Source organism: Coffea arabica, chromosome 9c (assembly GCF_036785885.1).
Source record: "Coffea arabica cultivar ET-39 chromosome 9c, Coffea Arabica ET-39 HiFi, whole genome shotgun sequence".
NCBI classification, from domain to species: Eukaryota; Viridiplantae; Streptophyta; class Magnoliopsida; order Gentianales; family Rubiaceae; genus Coffea; species Coffea arabica.
Window position 1 is genome coordinate 22,007,301 of NC_092326.1, and position 9,808 is coordinate 22,017,108.

Genomic DNA, 9,808 nt, shown 5'->3' on the forward strand with positions numbered 1-9,808 from the left:
GAGGCAGCGGTTGAGCCACAGCCTGAACCCCAGGCTGCAGGAGGAGATCAGGTGGCAACTGCCATCCAACAGATGACTAATATTTTAGCTTGGTTGGTGGAACAACAGGGTCAAGCCCCTGTAAATCAACCTAGGGACCCCGATATGGGGCAGGATAGAGCCTTGGAGAGATTCTAAAAGTTCTCCCCACCCAAGTTTTTAGGAGGGCCAGACCCGTATGAGGCTGAGAAATGGCTGGAGGCCATGGTAAATATTTTTGCTGCCCTGAACTATACAGAGGAGAGACAAGTCCAATTCGCTGTTTTTCAGTTTGAGGGGCCAGCTAGGGCCTGGTGGAATGTAGTGAGGGCCAAGTGGGAGAGAGAGAGAACTGCATGGACTTGGCTAAACTTTGTACGGGATTTCAACGAGAAATATCTTCCTCCTATCGTCCAAGAGAAGCGAGAGGACGATTTCATTAAACTCCGTCAGGGAATGATGAGTGTAACTGAGTATGAGACTCAGTTTACAAAGTTGTCTAAATTTGCTCCCGAACTGATAGCTACGGAGCAGAGAAAAGTACAGAGATTTGTGCAAGGGCTGAATGTGGAGTTACAAGAAGCCTTAGCGGCAGTCCAAATTAATACATTCACGGAGGTTCTAGAGAAGGCCTTTCAGAGATTTTATAAGTGAGTATCGTTTTTAAATCATTTATTTTAGTATAAGTGCGTACATGTTAAATTTGAGGTGCATTATGGATGTGAGATCCTGGATTCCAAATTGTCTCAAATAAATTAAATATGGATATTTATAGTAGCTATTGTGTGAAAAATATATTTTACCATGTGTTTTAATTTTCAAAGAGTATTTTACATACCAAAAGTGAAAAATTTAATTGAATCATTAAAATCCTACTTTCAAAACTAAACCGTTAAGTTTAAATTAAATTCAACCAATTAATATTTTCGTGATTGTATGTGCATCCATGCATGTTTAGTACGGGGGTTTGAGTGATTAGTACCTTGGGTTGGTGGGCTTAAGTTAGTTTTAATTAAACTAAGTAAACCAATGGGTTAATTACATTGGATCAAGTAGAGTTTTAGTGTTGGGCCTTTAAGTTTTAATTTCATTAGAAGCCTAAGCCATAAACCCATTAATTACCCAAGCCCATGACCCATCTCTTGTTTTGCTTTACTATTAATAGACTTAGCTATTAAGTTAGGAGGACATAAGACAAAACAAACAAAGCCAACACCAAGAACAAGCTACCGTGAGCTTGGAGAAGAAGAAAGGCAGCATCGGGTGAGCTAGGAGAAGAGAGAAAAAAAAAAAAAAAAAAAGAAAGGGAACTTTGTTGGAGAGTTGGAGCTCAAGGATACATCTCCTCAAAGAATCGGCCAGCTAGGGGGTATGCTTAAGGATTTGAGGTAAACCAATTTCCTAACTCTTGATTCTTGTGGTAAAACATATGATTGATGATTGGAAGTTGAATCTAACTAGCTAGGAACTGATTTGAACGGCTGGAAATTCATTTGATTGGGTGGAATTTAAATGAACTTCAAGTGTTCCTTTTCTGTCAAGATTTCTGTCCGAAATTAGTCTGAAAATTCGAACATGTTGGGAGCTGATTTGGCCTTAGTCCAAAACATGAAAGTTGTAGGGAATGATGTTTTATAGTTGACTGTAAAATTTCAGCTCAATCAGAGCAATGTAGCCTGTGAAAAGACCAAAATACTCCTACTTCCCTGTATTTATCCGAAACTGATAATCAGCTTCTGTAATTGGATGTTTTGACCAGGAATACTACTGATTTGGTTGTTGATGTCTTCTTAAGACTTATAGCCTTGTGTCTTATCTTTCTAATGGCTTTGGAATTACCTGAATTGGAGTTGTGTGTGCTGAGATATGAGTGAATAAAGCAGGACTGCTAGTTGATTTCTGCAGTGAATTTCAAACTGGAAAATCTGGAGATTTTTTGGTAAATTTGACCTAGTTAGGGTGAGAACTGGACTGAGTGGTCTTCATGAAAGTTGTAGGTCTTTTTCTTAGCTTTTCAACGCCTCTAAGAACGCCTTAAACGGACTTTGGTAGCCTGTGATCTGGCCATTTAAAGGTAGTACGGTTAATTAGCCGATTAGTTGGAACTTGGTTCTGCGAATTGGGAATTTGACTAGGTTACACTGGAATTTCGACTAAGTGGTCTTCATCAAAATTGTAACCCTCTGTCTTAGCTTCGAAATGGTATAAATTACATTCCAATCCGATAAGCGTAGCGTCGGATGTGTCCGTTACGCAAAACCCGTCAAATCTGTCTTTTGTTAAGTTTCATTTCCGCATTTGTTATTAGCTCGATTTCTATACTTGTATTGTTTTGAGCCTATGGAATGGCTATTGAAATGAATTTGTGTTGTGGGTAACCTTGGTTTGATTGAGGAAAAATAATGAAGCCAAAATGGCTGGAAAATTAGGTAAACACAAAGGGCGTGCTGCCCAAATTTTCGCCCGAGGGCTAGGTTTCTATTTGAACTTGTATACTTTTGTTAGGCCAATACCATGATTGGTTTTCCATTTTAAAACATGATTTTTCATCCTTGGGTTCAAACAACCCTCTTCTTACTTGAAAGTCATCTTTACACGTTTTACTCTTAATTAGTCGGGTTTCTTTGTTTCCCTTAAATGTTTTGCTCGATAAACTATAATAATGTTCTCTTGTTCAACCTTAGGTTTCATTGGTGATTAAGGGTAATATCCGGAAGGATATTTTGCACGATATTTTGCATTTCTAGGTGAGTGTTCCTTATTTGATTCTATGGCTTGTTGTTATCATTTGCTAATGTGTTAAGTGCTTTTAATGATTTTCAAAACGAGCTTTCTAGGCGAGTGTGTACTTTATCGCACTCGACCTAAATAACTGTGCAATTTTCAAGGATTTAATGATTGAAATGTTACTTGCGCATGAATGTAAGCCTTTTGGGCTGAACTGGCCATTGCCCCTTGTTACCGGTCGTCTCGAGCCAGAAGCGGACTCGGTCGGGCGATTAGGGACTTGGGGTGAACGTTTGGTATACTCGAGTATTACCCTGTAGGTTGGTGGAGACTGGCCAATGGCCAGGACGGGGGTGAATGAATGAATGAACGAACGAACGAGGGTTTATTGATAAACGAAAAATGCATTTTCAAATGATTGGAGGAATAAGGGGAAATATCAGGAGAACGAATGAACGAATGAACGAATTGCTCCTTGTGAGCCGTATCCTTTTAATGAATGTTACTATTGCTTTCCATTGTAAATGTTTCTTGAATTATTGATACTCCATGTTTAATGTATTGAATTGATTGTTTGATTATCTGTTTGGTACCTCACTGAGCTTTTAGCTCACCCCTTTAGTTTTGTTTTCCTTAACAGGGGACGGCGAGCAGGATGAGAGCATAGACTAGCCTAGTCTAGGTCTTTTGTTTCTTTTGTAATGGTTCTCGCCCTAGTGCTTGGCACGGGCTAGTTGTATGGTGAAGTGAGAACCTTTGTACATTTGATGGTTGTACTTCCTTTTGAGATAGCAATGTATATAAGTTCCACTTTAAGTTTGGATTGCTGCCCTATTTATTCTTGTGATTTGTTCTGGATTTGATTAAAGAACGACTGAGTCCCGGCGAGAGTTGGGCAGGCGGCCCGCCAAACCCTCTGGTACGCCTTAGGGGGAGAAAGAGCTTCATACAGTGCAATTTGGATCGACGAATGGTAACTGTTATTATAGGCGAACTCCACTAACGTCCTATGTTGACCCCAACTACCCTCGAAATCTAGAATACAAGTGCGTAACATATCCTCGAGGGTTTGAATCGTCCGCTCCGACTGTCCATCCGTCTGAGGAAGATAAGTGGTGCTTAAATTCAACTTCGTCCCCAAAGTCTCCTGAAACTTTTGCCAAAATCTGGACACGAAACGAGGGTCTTGGTCGGAAACTATACTCACGGGCACACCATGTAATCTCACAATTTCCTCCAAATACACTCGATCTAACTTATCCATGGAATACTTCATATTCACAAGTAAGAAATGAGCCGACTTGGTCAACCGATCAACAGTTACCCAAACAGCATCATGTCTTTTTTGGGTTCTAGGTAGTCCAGAAACGAAGTCCATGGTGATATGCTACCATTTCCATTCGGGTATCTCCAGAGACAGAAGTAGTCTCGAAGGTTTTTGGTGCTCGATCTTAACCTGCTGGCATACTAGACAGGTTTGTACATATTGAGTTATCTCTCTCTTCATCTTGTCCCACCAGTACAATTGTCACAAGTCCTGATACATCTTGTTACTACCCGGATAGATTGTATATTTGGATTGATGAGCTTCCTCCAAAATTTCCCTTCTCAGGTTTTCATCATTAGGCACCACTATTCGATTCCGAAATCTCAAAATCCCCTCAGGACTTAAATTGAAATCCGAAATTTCTCCTTTCTTCACCCATTTCTGAATCATCAAATCCTCCGTTTGAACCTCTTTAATTCGATCCAATAGTGTGGATGTCACACAGATAGTCCCAAAAGTTATCTTCTTATGTTCCAATTTTGGATTCCACTCCCCAACGGTTCCCAACAATTCCCACTCTTTTACCATTAACCCAGAAATCTGAGCCTTCCGACTTAGGGCATCAGCTACAACATTAGCCTTACCCGGATGGTAGTTAATATTACAATCATAATCTTCTAAGAATTCCATCCACCGGCGTTGTCTCATGTTCAACTCTTTCTGTTAAAAGAGATATTTAAGGCTCTTATGATCGAAATAGACGTCAAAGGTCACCCCGTACAGATAGTGTCTCCACTTTTTTAGAGCAAAGACAACTGCTGCCAGCTCTAAGTCGTGGGTGGGATAGTTTTGTTCATGGATTTTCAGTTTTCTAGAAGCATAGGCTATCACATTCTGGTGTTGCATTAGTACGCATCCCAAACCTTCTCTAGAGGCGTCGGTATAAACAGTGAAACTGTCCTTACCGCTAGGCAAGGCCAGGATAGGGGGCATGGTCAACCTTCGCTTTAACTCCTGAAAGTTGTTTTCACACTTATCACTCCACAGAAACCGACCCCCCTTCTTTGTCAAATCAGTTAAAAAATTGGCAAGTTTCGAAAAATCTTTGATGAATCGCCGGTAATAACCTACCAATCCTAAAAAATCTCGCTAGATCCTTGGGCAAACGTGCTACGTGTCTCGAACGTGTGGATCGAGGAACGTATCAGGCATTCAATCAATAAATGAAATTTTGAGAGTTTACCTTAGAATTTCTCTAGGTGTTCGTGACTTACCAATCTAGAATTGCACTAGGTTGTGGCGTCTTCTACCATTATACCAAGGTTCATTAACCACGTGATTAACGGGTTGAGGTCATCCACTCCAAACTTGGTGTCCTCTTGTCGATCCTGAAACTAATCTTTTACGAGTTTCATCACAAGGTTGGCGACGTTCGTATCAGTTGGTAATCAGAGCTAGTTAAGAGGTATCATGATACGAACCTGGATCCAAGGACACCAGAATTCGAACCACAAGCCCAAGACCAAGGTAACGAGTTTGGGGTAAGCGGAGTCCTAGACTATCAAGGGCAGCGCGAGATAGTTTCGAACGGTAGAAGACACCACAATCAGGCGTGTTCCCTGATTGATAAAGTCGACAAACACTTTAGATCCTCTAAAGGTGCTCAAGGGTACTCACAAGAAGCTAGAGAAACTCTCTTAATTTTTGAAAATCCCAAAAGTCCCTTCTCTATGGAATTGAGCAGCCTTTTACAGGCTTACAAAACAACTTAATCTAAAACTACGCGAAAGAGGTAAGTTTCCTAATTGAATTGAAAGACTTAACCAAAACATAACTAATTCCTTAACATACTAGATATGCCTTAGTAGGCTTACAAGACCGAATTGGAAGCAATAAAAATAGGAAATAACTGAAACTGCTAAAACAACTAAATCAGTCCGACGCGTTGCACACGAAATCCTTGAACTTTGAATGCTTGGCTTTGGCTCTCTTCATTGGACCCCAACGACCCCCGTCAATGGACCACATAATAGCTTTTGGGCCGCTCCTAAGATTCGTATCATTCCCCTCCTCTTAAAAAGATTTGTCCTCAAATCGTGGGAACACAAGAATTGGCGGCGCGGGCTAACAGCACTTCGGTTTTTAGCTCCAATGGAAGGAGGCATAAAACATTGCAGGACCAAGACTTTTGCCCCTTGCTCAACCTGCACAAAAGAGTGGACACTAAACAAAGCAAATGTTAGAGGTGAGGGGCGCAAAGCATCACCCTCAGGTGTAAAGCGCATCAAGAGATTTTGCTTTCTCTCATGGCTAGCAACTCGATTTTCCTTTTTCCTTGCATCTTCATGCTCACTCTCTGTCCTTAACTTCACGTGCTACGTGTCTCGAAACGAGTTGATCGAGGGACGTATCATATCACATTACATCCCTTTATTTATTTCCTTTTCGAGTCAAGTTGTCCAAAATTCTGTTTCCGTGTTCTAAGTTTGCTATCCACAATTTCCAGATTTGTTACATCGTGTTCTTACGTTATTTTTCCAGATTTGTCACGTCATAAACTTGCCTCTAGTTGTTGTTAATTGCTGTGGTTAGCCTTATTTGGTCCAGCCTTTTTTTTTGTGTCTTATTCTTGATTCTTTGTTTGTGTTTGTGTTTGTGTCTTGTTTCTATTCTATTATATCCATTTAATTCCAGTCTTTCGTTCTATTTGATCATCCTATGTTACTATTCATCCGAAAAAATCAGTTTGTAACAAGGGTTTTAGAGTCCTATCTAGTTTTTACCTTGTGTTCTTGTTGTTTACATACAAAAAAAAAATATAGCTGGCTGACCTTACAAAATTCTTGGAAATCTGTCTTGATCAAAACTTGGGTTTCTTGAAGTTCTTGATTGTTTAAAACCACAATCTTGAAGTTCTTGGAACTTTAGTTGGGGATTCTTGAAAGCCTCCAGAATTGACCATTGATAAGAAGAACATTCAACCATGAAATTTGACCACTGATTGTGATAAATGCCTTCCTAAAAGCTTACCATCAAAAAAAAAAAAGGAGCACCAATCCTACTCCAATTCCAAGTTGGATTTGACTACTTTAGTCCAACTTGAATAAGGCTGTCCAGATTTACTTCAATTTCATTTTTTTACAGCCTATTAAATCCTTATTGGGATAGGAAAAGAGGATTAGTTCTAGAATAATCCAAGAATTTCCACTATCCATTATTTCCTAAATTGCTGCAACAAGAACAAGTGTTGGTGCACTCTTTTAGGCAGTTGTTTATCTTTATAGCTTTCTTGAATAAGTTGTTTAGTTTTTTTTTTCCAGTAATTTCCAGCCAAAGTAGTGTCCAAATTTCCAACTCTTGTGTAGAGTCATTTGCCAAGTTTTTGTGTTGCGTAACTAGTAGTCCCTTTGTCATGCGTCTACACATTTTTTCCAGCAAATTCCAACAGATTTTTTTCCAATTCTTTTGAGTCTTATACCTCCTCAAATTTCCAGCTTATAACGAGCCACATTTGAGTAGATTCTTGTGCGAAGCTAGTTAAACTTTTCAGGAAAAATTTTCTACTTTCTTCAAGGGAAGCAAGCAGAACCTTGAGAAAATTAGAGTGTTTTAAAAACTTGAGTGATACACGAGTGACAAGTGTAAACATGTGAGCTTGTGTGGCGAGGAAAAATATCTTTTGTTTCACTAATTTTTTGCAGGTTTCCTCATACATCATGGCGAATACGAGGCATTTAAAAGCTAGCTTACAACATCTTCTTCCTGATCCTAAGGGAGTCAAAGAAATGGCATTACGTGGTGTAGATGAGCAATTGGATATCGTGAAATCTCAGTTGTATGGTTGGTTTTATACTCGTTGTGGTGTCAAAGATAAAACATGCAGCTTGCCCATTGATAAGAGTTGTGAAGTCAATCTTGCAAGCGTTATCATGGTTCACAAATTAAATCTTCCAACCATTGATCATCTTCAACCGTATAAGTTGCCGAGTGCTCATGGTGATGTTTGGGTTACTAAGCACACACTTGTACCTATTCAAATTGGCAAGTATGTGGATGAGGCGTTGTGTGATGTAGTCCCAATTCAAATGACACATGTGTTGCTGGGCAAGGCGTAAATGTTGATGCGAGAAGTTAAATATGATTGACATACTAATAAGTATTCCTTCTTATTTAATGGTCGTTGTTCTGCACTTGTACCACTTATTTATGACCAACTTTGTATTGATCTAGCATACATGAAAAGTGAGCATGAGCATTATAGTATGAAGAAAGAGCTAGATGAGGGAATTGTGATTGATGAGGGAGTTGAAAAGGAGAAAGATGTTGAGAATAATGAGAGGAAAAAGACAGCTATTGAGCATGAGAAAGAGATTGAAAAATCCAAAGTATTGACTGAGATTTTAAGTTTCAACAAAAATGAGAGTGAGGGGACTTATTGCCATTCTAACAACCTTAACATTGCTCTGTCTAGTGTTCCTTGTTTTGTGCAGGTTAAGCAAAGTGCAATCGCTTTGATCTTACAATGTTCCATCCCAAAGTCACTTGTACAATTTGGAGTTTGTCTTCTAGGAGTTAGATCAATTTGGTTCCCATTCATGGAATCGGATGATTTCAACGTTGTTCACGTCTTTGGAGGATCAAACTATGTGTACCCTCAAGACGTTAGAACCGACCATGTTCCACGAGTTTACACAAGGAGCGAGGTCTTCAATGGTCACTACAATACCTATGCTCATCTTGCACCTAGTCCACTTGAAGCTCCAACTTCACCAAGTCAGCTTCCATACTTTGCAAGCTTATTCAAGTTTGAGGAGTCTGATTTCATAGGATATACATCGCATCACTTTGAGGATCCTTACCTCATGATCACAAACGATCAAGTTGGGCATACATTGAAACTGGTTCGTGAGATTCAAAGTTCAACAAGGTTTACTTTCTAGCTTAGCAAGTGGTTTATGCATTGGATGAAACTTGTGGTAATCATAACAAAATTGACTCGACGGCATGTAACTCTTCTTATCATCATTCATGCTTCAATTTGTGGGCAAATTGCTTTCAAGAGGAGGGGAATGATACGAGTCAAACTATGCCATCGAATAAGGTTCAAATCCCACTAGGACTGGTTACACGAGCTCGAGCAGTTCATTCAACTTCATCGTAGCAAAGACGTTATAAGGCGTGGGCACGCTTTATAAGGATATGTCTTCTGCCATTTAATTGATACACCACAGCAAAATCATTATAAGGTGTGAGCACGCTTTATAAGCTCAAGTCGTCTGCCCATCTAGTCACATTTATTGTTTTAGTTAAGTCGTTTGTAATAAGGGTTTTATGGTCCATAGCCTTATTTTATTTACCTAAGGGATGACCTCATAAGGTTATTTACCTAAGCGATGACCTCATAAGGTTATTTACCTAAGCGATGACCTCATAAGGTTTGGTCAAGCCTACAATTGTTAGTCTTAGTCAAGCCCACAATTCTAGACTAGTTCCACATTATTTAGTTGTTCATCTCTATGTAAGGCTATAAATAACCCACACTTCCAATGGTTTTAGGCATTCAATCAACAAATGAAATTTTGAGAATTTTCTTGGTTTCTCCAAGGCTTCTTGAATACCTTAGAATTTCTCTAAGTGTTCGTGACTTATCAATCTAAAATTGCAATAGGTTGTAGCGTCTTCTACCATTATACCAAGGTTCGTTAACCACGTGATTAACGGGTTGAGGTCATCTACTCCAAACTTGGTGTCCTCTTGTCGATCCTGAAGCTAATCTTTTACGGGTTTCGTCACAAG

The 9,808-nt window shown here is 39.5% G+C and overlaps 1 long non-coding RNA gene across 1 annotated transcript; it reads left to right on the forward strand.

Moving 5' to 3' along the window:
* The first annotated feature begins 921 nt into the window (after positions 1 to 921).
* On the forward strand, positions 922 to 3,532 carry LOC140013971 (uncharacterized). The gene is made up of 3 exons (XR_011820817.1): positions 922 to 1,406; positions 2,703 to 2,765; positions 3,386 to 3,532. It is a non-coding gene; the product is annotated as an uncharacterized lncRNA (long non-coding RNA).
* Positions 3,533 to 9,808: the final 6,276 nt, after the last annotated feature.